General features: G+C 49.6%; 1 protein-coding gene across 2 annotated transcripts in view; it reads left to right on the top strand.

Annotated features, from left to right (window-relative positions):
* The window catches only part of IRF4 (interferon regulatory factor 4), a 46,895-nt gene that overhangs the window by 20,148 nt on the left and 13,455 nt on the right, over nucleotides 1–13,292 (top strand). The window contains exons 11-12 of one of the 2 annotated variants that reach the window (XR_015705765.1): nucleotides 2,243–2,495; nucleotides 2,970–3,185. The exons of the other annotated variant lie outside the window; for it this stretch is intronic. The gene's annotated coding sequence lies outside the window, so the exon portion shown is untranslated. Of the gene's footprint in view, nucleotides 1–2,242; nucleotides 2,496–2,969; nucleotides 3,186–13,292 lie in introns of those variants that run through there. 2 annotated transcript variants of the gene reach the window in all.

Genomic DNA, 13,292 nt, shown 5'->3' with positions numbered 1-13,292 from the left:
GCCCCTCCATGGCCTCTGGGGCTGGAGACTGGGCTGGTGGCCCCCTGCCCAGCACTCGAGGATCCTCTGACCCGCCGCTTGCCAGGCTGGTGGCAGGAGCTGGAGGGGGTGGTTACTGGTTGCTATGGTTTCCAGAGTGCTTTCAAGTGATAAAAGCTCGGAAAGGGTGAAAAGGAGCATGACAAGTGAACTAAAATAGTGAAGTTTAAGAATAGGAGTGAATTTCCTTGGGCAGGCCCTGTTTATTGGAAATCAGGGTCCTGAGAAGGGTCCTTGGGCGCAGTAGCTTACAGACGGAGCAAGGTGTGAAAAGTAGTTACGAGATTTGTGAAGTGTCTGAAGATGCGGAGGCTCCTGTTGACTATTGAGGTGCATTATCATTTTTGGCTTTGGAATGAGCTTTTAATTATTTTTCTTGAAGGAGCATGATTTAAAGTCAGCGGCTATGAAGAGGGAGGGAAAAGAGCACCATCTACGTTCTGGCCAAACATGACTTGCTTAGTTTGAATGCAGAGAGATGCAGGTGAAAGACTTATTTTAACCAAGGAAAGAGGTTGAGGTACTTCTCTTGGAGGGATGGGGCAGGGGGAAAGGGGAGGAAAAATGAAGCTGTTGATTTGTACCATAAATTATTTCGCATGTGAGGACTTTAAAGCTGCGTTTGACTTTTGTGACCATCTCTTACTGTTCAAAATAACTCATGGATACATAAAGTGGAAAAAAAAAAAAGCAAACAAGAAAAAACCCTGAAAACATTTTCTCCTTTTAGTATCTTTTTACAGTCACTACGTGAAAGCGTTTGAAGTACTTCCTACTTCTGTTTATAGTTTCTGAGGTCTACTTCCTTCCTATTATGATTTCGGTGGCGTTATAAATTACATGCTTTACTCCCGTCAACACCGAAGGCATAGCTGTTTTGTTTTGTTTTTTTTTTTTCAAACGATTTCAGCCTGCGATTTGTGTCAGTATTGGTTTCTCTGATTTTAATACAGCCACGCTTACAATTGTTTCTTGAAAGGGTTTCGTGCGAGAGCTCTGCAGCTGAAGTACCTATATTCAAAACTTGGTTCTGCTAAGTGGTGTTGCCTACTACTGTAAACTGTATTAGCCTTAAAGGGATTGTAGGTTAACCAGAAACGAGGAGATATATTTTAAGCTGAAATACAGTGTAACAGGGTTTGTGGAAAAAACACAGGATTCACGTGAAAACCCCCGTGGCCTTTTAGACGGGCATATGCATGCTGTTTACATCAGCGTTTGTCAGCAGCGTGGAGGTGGGGAAACACCACCTTCAGCAAAGAGCTTTCAGGAAAAAGTAAAGCATTTTCTCTTGCATGCTCTCAGATCATTGTCTGTGTATACTTGTACAGAGGCGGGGGCGGGGGGGGAGAGAGAGAGAAAGAGTACTTACAAAAAAAAAAAAAAGCCGAGTAGTTTGAAACAATCATAATATCTCCTTTCCCAGGCAGAACTGCATATCAAGTTTAGCTGAACTTGGACGGCAAGATTTTAAAGATTGCCAGGGTGTTTTTTATCTGAACTCCGATCTGGCTAGTAGGAGGCTGAGAGTTACTTATTTGTGACCAAGTGCTTGTGAGTTTGGTCTGCTCTGAAGAGAAGCTGACAGGTCCCTGTGACTTGGAACAGTTAGGAGGTAGCTGGCGTGCAGTTCATTCAAGCACTTCGCTTTCAAGCGTGTAGCCAGGCAAGCTCTTTGCATCCCAGTGGAGTGGTTACATCCACTGCGTTCCCACAACCAGCTCTGCTGCTGGGCTACAGGTACCACCTGCCCAAATGCATGCAAAATGCTCAATGCCTTGGCCATGTGAAATGACAGTCAAAGAGGAGCTAACTTAGGTGTCTCAAAATAACACTCCTTGAACTATAGACATGGAATAACTGATGAACACGATGACTGGATGGGTTGCCGTTGCCCTTTTGGCAACCGGCAAGAGGGTAAGGCAATCACCTGTGCTCAAGTGGAAACTGAAAAAACAGGCCAGATGCCTTGGGTCTGGGCTTGGATTTGGTTTTCCATTTTGCACTGGCAGAGTCTGACCTGAAAGCTGATGCCTGAGTGCCTCCACACAGGGTGGTATTTCTCAAAAAAGCAGTAGTCAAGAAAAGGTAGAGCTCAGTCTGTATTTTCAGCTCTTCGATAGGAGTAGCTTCATGCCCTGGGAAACAACGGAGATGAAACACAGGACTTCATTTTGCAAATGCATTTTTTGTGTTTCCGCAGCATTGGCGCAGCACAGCTGCCTCGCACGTCTCCGCAGGCCAGCTGGCAGTCTCCGGCCGCTCCAGTCGCCGTGCTGCTGGCTGAGGCCAGGCACGGGACTGTGCGCTGGGCTCTTCTCTGAACTCAGTCTCCCAGGCTTCAGCTATCATTTCCTGCTCCCTTCAAAAGACAGGTCATGAATTACGCACAAATTCTGCCTCTCAAAAGCTAAGAGAACAGATAGATTTAGGTGACTTCTCTTCACAAACAGCAGGTAATGAATGTCCTCCGTGTTCCTGGGGAGTGGTTTAATCTTTGACCCTTGGGCTTGCTCTGTTTTGGTTTCAAGACAGGCTTCTGCATTCTTGCTCTAGAAATGTCTGAAATCCAAAAACTTGTGGATTCCAGTTGGCCTGGCTGTTCACCCCAGCTTTTAATCCCTTTCCTGGCCAGGCAGAAATTATGTCCATGCAGCAGCAATGAAACTACCTACCAGAGGAAGTTCTGTGAATGTCCACGTGAACCTGGTGAGGTTAGAGCAGATACTTGCATCGTAGTAGCTGAAATATGCTTGCCAAGCTCTCTCAGCTATATCAGTGCTGGTGCAATGTGTGCATCACCATGTGCATGAAATGCATTTCATCACATCCTCACCATGTTGTCCACCTTGCTCCTTCTCACTTCCTTCGTGAAGAGCAGAGGTTTAAATCTGGACCAGGCAGCTAGAGGAATGTCCTGATTTCTTCAGGTCTGCAAGATGCAGAATCTCTCTCCGAGCTGAGGATGGCCAGTGCAGCACAGACAGAGGTCAGACACTTTCAGGTCCAAGCACTTCTGCTGTTTGTCTCCAAAATGTGTTACCCCATCTCTGTCCATGGGTAAGTCCTACTCATGTATCAGCGGACTGTTTATCTCACATCATAGTCTTATGCCTTCTCCTCCTGGTCTAATATAGGTACCAGCCTTGGTACGCAGTCATGAAGAAATTTTCTTCTTTGCTGGTGGTTGCAGCCATCTAGTAATGTGCATTGCTAAATACCTCGTTGTGGGTCTAGCTAACAATTTTGACTCTCTCTTGGCTCCTCTCTCAATGTTCCTCTACACTGACAGCAAGATTTAAAGGCAGGCAGTGCTTCTTACTGTTTGCGCAGTGCTAAGCGTGATGGGGCACCACTTTGAAGGTGAGCCTCTTCTTAGACAACACCACAATTCCTATAATTGTGAGTAGGCCGTTCTTCGGTTTTGCCAGTTGTGATTCTCACCCTAGAAACCAGAAAAAGCTCAGCAGAATATAATCGTGGCAATCATTTGTGCTAGGCTTTCCCATAGGAAGCTGGTGTGCAGCTTATTTCAGCCCGAGCCACCACATTCAAATTACTTTTTCTCAAGGAGGTGATTGAATCAATTGTTTCTCACGCTCCTGTTACAGCCATTCATAATTCTCTCGTAAAAACAAAGGCTGAGCATTTCCAGTTTCTAGCACAGAGCATCTAGCTTCAGATAAAATCACTTTTAGAGCTAGGTGCCCTACCATTTTCCTTTCAAACTTCTGGGTTTCATGATTTTTATATCCTCAGAAACCAAAGTTATGGGTCAGGTCTAGTTACAGCTCCAATAACTCATTTTCATTTCCTTTTTTCACACATGATCAAGAGGTTTAGCCCTCTTCATGACTGTCCCCTCCCACAGAAAAAACCCATGCGAGTAGTAGCGAGAGAGAAAGACTTCAAAAACAGGGTGAGTGACCTCATCGCGTATCTACTGTAGAGACGTCAGTCTCCAAGAAATAGGAAAGGTCAGAGCTGTTTAGAGCAAGGGGTTTTTCACAACACAGCTGAAAACCCCAGACTGAGTCTGAAGAATTCATGCTATCCTCATCTCTTATCTCATCTTTACCCCAAATATTTGGAGACCCTCCATCCAGAGGAGCTGCTGCCGTGTGGTTTTTAACATAGGTTACCATTCTGAAGCACTGGTCACAGTAGCTTTCGCCAGGCCTTGGACTTTCCAAAAGAAAACGGTGAAACAAATGACAGACATTTGCATGGGAATAGTGCAAAATCTTTTTTCCCTTTTAAATGAAATACAATTTTTTTCTTCCAGAGCTTCTCCCAGCCCCAATATAACCAAATTCTGGAAGTTTTCATTGCACCACCTTAACAATTTTATTATTCGGACTAGCTAGCCCAGATGGTTGCTGGGCTTTGTGCAGCGGATGGGAGAGAGGCGGACAAGCCTTCTCCGTGGTGGGGTGGCAGGAAGGTGGAGGAGCCAGGAGCTGTGTCCCAGGCGCCGTGGGCCAGGGAGGGGGTTTACCTGGTGTCCCTGGGCGCGGATGCAGGTCACCCGTACCCACACACGAGACTGTGCCAGCCTGAAGGGTGACCCTGAAGTCTCACTTTCCTTTAAAACCATCACTCTACGAATAAAATGGCTTACCTACAAACCTCACACAGATACAGGCACCATTTAAATATAGCAAGCATTGATATCTATCTGTAAATTACAAGGAAATGAATAAATCGAGGCGACATAAACCGCAAAAAGGAAGTTTGAAATCAGCCCAGAGCTGTGATAGGTTGGCTCCTGCTGAGGGACCCTGACGAACCTTCACCATCCACTATGGCAGTGACACAGCTGCCAAACCCCAGCCGCCCGCCCCGGCTCCCCGCCGGCTCCCCAGCACGCATACCCACGTGCCACCGCTCGCCGGGGATCTGGCCCACATCTAGATCTGTGCCGTGGGGGCACCTGCGCCCACGCAAAAGCCAAAGGCACCCTGGGCACCCGGGATCCCTGCTGTGGGGAGGGGACGGCGCGGCGTTTTCTGGAAACCGATGAGCTCATTTCTGGGAGGCGGTGGTGGGGGGTGCTTCAGTGCACGGGGGGTGCGAAGAAGATCAGTGCAGGAAGTCGGGGGCAAACGTTTTCTTTCTTCTTTTCTTTTTCTTTTTTTTTTTTAATATCTGAAGCACAGTTTCTACTCTACTTACCATCTCGCAGCCTGCTAGGTGCAAATATTTGGCAAGGTTATTTGGCTCAGCTTCATTTATTATTACGAAGGCTGATTATTTTTTTTCTTTGCAAAGTTTACATTAAAGCCAGAATCATTAAGTAAAACATGAATGTTTTGCATACAGCATGCGTGTGTGCATGTACGCAGCTAGCAAGCCACCCCCACCCCTCTAAAATAATGTTTTACACATTTGGCCAGGTTCGTTCCCATGTGAGTGAGGGAAAGGGTGCTAATGATGCCCTAAAAGTTTTATGAAAATACTGGGCTGGGGAGAGGAGAGAAAGAAACATCAAGTAAGCATGTGCAAATGGGCATCTGCTGCAGGCTCTCGACACGTATTAGGCACTTAATTTTTTAGACCCCACCTGGGGAGGAGTGTCCATCGATGCCTTGTGCTTTATTAAACCCCGGAGACTGCACCGCAGGACACGGGCAGCTAATTGTGCTGCTCCAAAACTCCATCTTTCCTGCAAGGTCTTACGGAAAACAAACTGCACACTCCAAGGGCCCCGATAAACCCCTTTCTCCTCCTTCCATTCGCTTGGTGTTCCCAGGATGAAGACTGTAGCTCTGGTACCAAGAACCGCTTCCCCCGGCCACCACCCTGGGGAGGTGGGCTCGACTTCTGGCAGGGGAAGGTGAGTGCTCCTGTGCAGCCTCTCCTTCCAGTCTCTCCGGCACACCCCTGCAGATGGGCTGGTACTGAAATCAGTCTGGCACGATGCAAGGATTATCAGCATTGCTCTTTACCATACTGGCCAAACTGTGTCTTCCCCAGGAAAAATTATCCATTTTCAGATGGATGAGGCAGAGGAGGGTGGCTGCAGGCATGGCCCTAGTGGATGCAAGGAGCAAGTGTGGAAGAAGACAGCTGGTTGAGGACAGTTCAGTTGCCAGGTTTAGCTGGGGCCATTAGGGCCATTTAGTACGTGCTGCTAAGGTGAATTAGCTTTGCCTTTCACAAGGGAAAGGGTGAGCAGGTCTGGAGTGGAGAAGTGGGTTTTGGCCAGGAGGAGAAGTCAGCTATTTCTCAGAAATGAGGCGGCACATGCAGATGTGGGGAGCAGGAAAGGCATGAAAAAAAATAATCAATGCATAAAGACAGCACTCCCCTCTCGCCTTTCCCCCTCCAAAAAAAAGGAGGAGAGAAGCTAAAACTGGCTGGAAAAAGAGGAGGGCAGGTATGAGCTGCTGCTTGTGGCTGCGCAGGGAAAGTCAGTTATGGGGTGGGGGGAATGGGAGCTGTGGTGGGGTCAGGAAGAGGTCTGCGAGGGGTGAGGGAGGGACACCACAAGGGAGAGGGCCAGGAGCAAGCCTGGAGACCACCCCGGTGGAGAATGGAGGAGGGGACAAGGAATGAAAGGCTCCCCAAGGGGCACTGGTGGCCTTGGCCATGGGGTAAGGCGGCAGTGGGGCTGCTAAGACGAAGTGTAAGTAAGTGGAAGGCAAGAGAGAGTTTGAGGAATACAGTGCAGCAGGACATGCTTGGAATAGGGGAGGAAACTTGAGGAAGAGGTTGGAGGGAGGGAAGGGGCAGAAGGCGGCACAGCAAGAGGGACGCTGCAGCCACGGGTGCTCTGGCAAGCAGGAGGAAGGGAGGCCAGAGAAGAGGAAGAGGATGGAGGATGGTGATGGTCAGAAGTAAGGAGCTGGTTGTGTTTAGAGGAGTCAGTGCCGTGTGGCTAGGTCTAGAGGAGCTGGAGGAGAGGGTTATTGGAGGGCCTTGCTGGGAGGCTTTCAGGCACACTGGGAGAATGGGAGAAAGCAGACCTTGAACTGGGATAGAGCTAACCAGAATGGACCCAGTGCTAGAGAGAGAGAAAAGCAGGAGAGTCAAAGCTGTTGGAGAGGTCCTGAATGAACTTGGCTGTGCGGAGGGGCAGGGGGAGGCTGAAAACAGCAGCGAAGCCGTGGCCAGTGATACAGCCAAGGTCACGGCAAGGCCAGGCAGAGACACAAGAAGATGATGTTGAGGGAGAGAAAGTGGCGGCTATAGAGAAGGAACTGAGAGCCCAGAGATCAGATAAGGAGCAGCGCATGGCCTGAAGAATGTTTTTTAAGAGGAGCGAAAGTTAACAAGTGGTCCCGATGTGGTGACGCCTTAGCGAAAGTGGGATGCTGAATAATTCCTTGGTTCCTCAACAAAGTCAAGCAACGCTTCCTTGGCTTCAGGTAAGCATCTCCCCACAGCCATGCACGTGCTCCTGCCCAGCTCTCTCCAGCTGCATGTTCGGAGGAAGAAGGCAAAGGGTATTACTTCTGGGACAAAGACAGCAATTCTTGCTCAGTCCACCAGGGAATCTCATCAAGACTGCAAAGGGTTTAATGGGCCAGGAAGACTGATTTTAAGTAATGAACAGTTCAATTCATCATTAATTTTATTGCCAGTGACGCAAAGGTGTCAGCTGCCATTGCTAGTCAACACTACTTCTTTTCTGTGAAGTGCCAGCCCCTTGGACTGGCAATGCCATGGCTGCGCTCCCAGCAGAAGGCATTGCTGTGAGCTGCACGGGTGCAAGGAAGCACTTGCGCCCAGCATGCATGGGATTGCTTTTAACCAGCTGGACCAGCAGAGATGGTCCTTTCCTTTCCACAAGCAGGCAGCCAGCCCCGCGCATTGAGTGTCTCCCTCTCCCTCTGAGCCTCTCTCAGCCGCTCTGTGGGCTGAGGGAACCTGCTGCTCCCTCCTCGGCTGTACGGGCAGAGGGGAGAGGCCAAATGCACCAGGCAAGGGGCATCTAAATGATGCTTAAGAAAGATTCATGCTGACAGTATTGCCTGTAAAACCTCGCCAAGCTTACAGCCCCTGTATTTTGGGTCTTGTACAAGCATTGGGCAAGGTGCTGTACCTGGCAAGAGGGAAGGTTATCCTGCCCTCAGTGTGTGTGGGGAAATGCCTGGCGAGGTTTGCCAAGGGGCAGATAAAAGTCTATGGTAGGTCCAGAGTAACCCCATGATTAAAGGCTATCCAAAGCCATCCTTCCACCCCTGAAATAGTCCTGTGTTTATTTGTGAGAACTTAGATCTGCTTTTAAGCACGTTGGAAGCAGGTGAGTTTTAAGACAGATACACAAAGCAAACGTGCCATTTATCGCTTCTTATGCTGATGATTAAAGCAAAGGTTTTCTTTTCTCTCTAAGGAATATTGTGAGCTGTGTTCAACTGTGTTAATGACAGCAGTAACGACAACAGCAGTAAGTATTATTTTAGTGGAAACTGAGGTGTTGATGAAATCTTATAGTCTGAGAAGCTGGAGTGGGGCAGGGCTGGGGGGGAGGTTCAAAATCCTGATTCCACTGACTTTGTGGGCTGAGATTTCACCCCAGATAGTAAAGACTGAGTTTTTAAAAAACAGAGATGATGACAGTTATTTGGGAGCAGGTCTGTGATGTTACTTAACTGCCGAGGACATCCCATGAACCTCACGGCTGCCTGTGTTTTGATGGCCAATTTGGAACCAAAGTGAGTGATGCGGTGGAAATAATTATCTCACTGTCTGATTTAGTCGCTCCGGCAAGGTGTTTGCAGAATGTAGCTGCTTTGTATAGGATAACAAAAAAGCAATGGGCTGGCTAATTCAATTAAAAGCAAATAGCTACAGTCTAGGCACTGACAGCATGTGGGAGGAAGTGGTGTTGTTTCCACTGTGACTGGCAGTGAGCGACTAGCAAAAACAAGGTGGTTTGAGGAACGCTTGCGTGTTAATGGCATTTCCCTGTTCTGTTTGTCAAGCAAAGGTGGGAATATAGAGTCAGAATTTACTTGAATCGGTTCTTTTACAAGAAAAGATGAGGGGCCTCCATGGGAATGATGTTGAACTGCCGTGGCGTACAGGCAGCGCCCTGGGCTCGCCTGCAAAAGCATGTGCAGCAGGTACTCAAACGAAGTCTCTGTGGGTGAAACAGAAAAAAAAAAATATCACTGTGCACAGGGTGTGCTGGAGATGGTAGTTTGTCTGCCGGGAGTGCTGAGTTGCTCTCGCCCTCTTTCTCTGTGCCGCGGCAGGGCTCCTACCGCCTGCTGCCAGCCTGCCTCTGGTACCTAGAAAAAGGCTGCCCGTGGCATGGCTGATTCACTTCAGACTTGCGGCAGTTGTAGGCCCCGGTTGCAGCCACGGGCTCGGCAGCCTGGCTGCGGCGTCAGACTGGAGTGTTTCCAGAAGTGAATCAGACTCTCTGCCTGGTGGCCCTACCCGATGTGATAACCCAACGGTGTGTAATAGCCTCTTCCTCTGCCTCTTCCTCTGCCTGTGTTCATCTTTCCCTCATTATTAAGCTGAAAAGGCCACCTGTAACGGTGTTGGGCACTCCGCTGGACAGCCTATGGGATGTTAACCTCAGTTGACTTTGCATAAGGAGAAAATATTTCTTCAGCAAAACTCACTTTAAAAGAAAATTGCCCATAAATAATTAATGCCAGCCTTTCAGTGGCTTAACCTTTCAGTCAGCACCTCAAGAGAGAGATGGAGCGGAGGTTCAGCCCGGAGAGGGGCAGGTCCCAGGCTCTGCCGGCCGCTTGCAGGAGGGTGGCCGTGGCAGTGAGTGCGGCCGGCAGCCCTTGCCCATCACGGGGGTGATGCCCCCGAGGGGCTGGTTTCCTCCTTCACAAGCCAGGAGGGTGCCTGGCGGGTACCTTTGATTTGGCAGGAGCATGGTTCGACGATGCATGGGGTTGCGTGACAGTGTACGGCGATGGAGGGGAGCATGATGTGCGTGGGAGGGAGTACTAGGCAGTGGCCTGAAGACTGAGCCTTCCTCACCGCTTACCTGCAGCACTGAGGGGTACTGCAAATGGTGGGCAGCACCTCCCCCACCCCTTGGGCCCCCGTGGAAACAGCACACAGGGGAGTCGGGGCTGTAGCTGCCTCCGCTACACGTCGGCAGAGAACTGAGTATGTGTGTGCAGAGGAGGGGGCAGGAGTTTCTCAGCACAGAAATTTGGCCTGTATTTGATGAGGCACCAGCTGACAAGTACGTGGTGCCTCTCGTACTGGAGCAAGGATTCCTCTGCAGCTCTGCACTCTTGCAGAGTACCCCTGACTGGTACCAAACTCCTCGCTGTCGGACAGGCTAAGCCTTCTAGTAGGTCTCATTTCTCCTCAAATGCATAACAGCAAAAATAAAATAAATATATAGATTCTTCCCCTCCCACTCCAGCTAATATATTTTGGCAATTTAAACAGAGCGCAGGTGCTCCTGCCTTACCTCTGTCATTTGAAAGATGAATACAGTGGCGTAAATCTGGAAAAGCTCAGGCTTGAGCTGGCATTACCTCTGGCCCCCCCCCCCCCCCCCCCCCCATCTTGCTCTTCCCATGCTGTTTGTGGTGATTTTCTTATTCGCATTTATTTATAGGCTGCAAACTCTTCGGCACAGTGCGTGTGCATTTCTCTATCACTAAGCCCTGTGAAACCACAGGCCCAGCTGGGAGCGAGGTATGGTGCCACGCTACAAGGATGATCCATGCTAGGAGAAGGCGGCAGGGTATATATAACAAATGCATCAAGAACTAGCATTGCTATAGCATGATCTGCTGGAAGTTACCAGTCGCACCCGCTGGCATAATGCAGAGCACAGGCTTGCTGGGTGTTTTGGAAGACAGAGCCTGCAAGTGTGTCCTGCAACGGCCCCTGCCGCCACCAGCCTTGGGTCATCCCCAGGAAAACAGGATGAGCGGAGAAGCAGAGAGTCTCCTGTGCAATCGGAGATGCCCTAATACCACTGAAATGAGTGCCCAGATCCCTTCAGGTGGTTTCATATCAAAAAAATATCATAACCCAAGCGTATGCCCAAAGCAAAATTAGAGAGTGTGGCCATGCGATGCACACGGCTATACTGCACAGCTCCAGCTGCTCCAGGGCTTTTCAGTCCCGTGCTCTCAAACCATGACTGCAGCTGATGGTATCAGACATTTAACCTGCTTGAAATGGTTTTCATTCCCACCCCTGCGAAGGGCAGCTCCTGCTGCTCAGTAATGGGACTTGCATGAGCTGGGCACTGCTGGGGAGGGACCAGGATGCTTCACCTCCGCGTAAAACCCTTGTAGCCATTGTGAACCAGCCGTACAGAGACAGCAGCTACTTGATTGCCTTTACTTACATAAAAAAGCAGTTCCTTTTGTTCTGTGGTTGGCATCAGGAACTTCACACCAGTGATTTTTTTTTTTTTTAAAAAGCTGTTGTTTTCTTTTACCCAGTTTGAATGGGGCTACTTCCCGCCCTCCCCTCCCTCCAATGCCACCTTTTTTTTTTATTCTCAGTTACTGTTTCTGCCTCTTTGTACTTCAGCACTACTGGCTGAGGAGGGATGGGGGGCTTGGGCAGGGAGGCAGGCAAGGTGTCTTGCTGGCGTTCATTCTTTGGAGCAGTTGCATTGTCACCGCCTGCGCTGGTTTGGCTTTGGGTTGCATCTCACACAGTAGGGAAAAGAGACTACCTGGTGGTTGCATGGCCCCGTGCCACGTTACACCCCTCTCCAGCCCTGCCGGACGTGGAAAGCCCTCATCCCAGCTGACAGGAGCGTCCAGCGAGGTGGCCCCATGCTCCCTGGCACCTCGTGGCCCCACGGCCTGAGCCATGCCCATGGCAACAGCATCGTTCTTGGGAACTGAGCTGTATCCTGCATGAGAGGGTGATTGTGTGTTTTTTCTTTCTCGTTTTGTTTTTGGGTTTTTTTTTCCCATTGCTGTCATAGGTCTGTCTGCTTTGCCTCTGCTTGTCAATAAGTTGGGGCTGCTGGACAATAAGAATTCTCCTTTGCAGAAGCAGCAGTGAGTTTTGTGACATTTGGGGTTTGGGCTTTTGGTTTTGTTTTGGTTTTGTTTTTTTTTTTATTCAGTGAGGGGTGAGGGGAAAGCAAAATTTCATTACGATTTTTCCTGGGGAAAAATACCTCCAACAAACAAGGAAAAATAAAATAAGTAAATGAAAAAAAACAAAAATCAAAGATCAGCCACTCAAAAGCTTGGACAGTACTCCACGCCAGTAGGGAAGCTGGAAATCAGGAGGTGGGTCCTGGCTCAGCCCAGTCTCCCCAGTCACTTGCCTGCTCTCGTGTGGACACCTGTGCTGTGCATCGGTGCAGGTGGCTCAGCAGAGGCATTGGGATACCCAGACACCTCCGTCCCTGGAGGAAGGCTGCCTGTGGCCAAGGCCAAACCAGGGAGGTTTGAACTCTATGGAAGAGAGGCTCAGTGGCAGGGAGGACACCCCTTCACACCTGCCAAGAGGGGCAATTTCGAGGCTCAGCCCCGCTGGTGGCACCCCTGCTGCCCAGCTCTCCGGGGCGCTGCGCCGCAGGTGCCTGGAGGGAAGCCCAGCCGGAGGGATGCCTCCCCGGGAGCCGGGGTTGGTCCTGCGGGACTCAGCAGGAGCGTGGTTTTGGGCGCTCGGCAGTGAGGCAGGGGCTAGAGGGAAAAGCGTGCCTTGCAGGCCGGCGGCTCCTTGCAGGCCTGCAGCAGGTGTGCATGGCAGCGCAGCGGGGCTGAGCCGGCTCAAGGCTTGTCTGCATCACCCGGCTTCTTCTAAAAACAGAAGACTTACTCAGAAGCAGAATTGAGGTGCCACTTGCCTTTACTCCAGCCCTTTTATATATAGTCCCCATTTCTCCTGATTTTACTTCAGCAGTTACTATATGAATCGCAGCTCTGAAGTGGTGGGGAGGGGGAAGGGAGCGGGGATAACTGAGCGCTGCTGGCCAAGCTGGAGCTGCTGGTTTGCTGCTGGATGTGGGGAGTTCCCTCTGCAGAGGCTGTGTCAGAGAGCAGCCTTCATCCACCAGACGGTTGTTGGTGTATGTGGGGGGATGCTAATGTTACCTTAAATGAAATCCGTGTCTCCTCTATTTCCCCAGGGATAGACCATTAGCATTTTCATTAGTGTTTTCCTTCCTGTTCTTTTTTGTTGTTTTTCTTCTTTGTTGTTGTCGTTCTTTTTTTTTTTTTTTAAATTTTTTTTTAAGCAGCATAGTCAAGCTGCAAAACTAAGAGCTTTGTTTCAGTGCAATTTAGGACGATGAAGAGCTTTAGCGATATGCACCTGGATTAGCCTCCAGCCTT

This window comes from Nipponia nippon, unplaced genomic scaffold, assembly GCF_047370975.1.
Source record: "Nipponia nippon isolate SJK-2023a ecotype South Korea unplaced genomic scaffold, ASM4737097v1 scaffold_1, whole genome shotgun sequence".
Classification (NCBI taxonomy): domain Eukaryota; kingdom Metazoa; phylum Chordata; class Aves; order Pelecaniformes; family Threskiornithidae; genus Nipponia; species Nipponia nippon.
The sequence above is the reverse complement of the archived record's forward strand: the minus strand, read 5'-3'. Positions and strand labels throughout refer to the sequence as shown.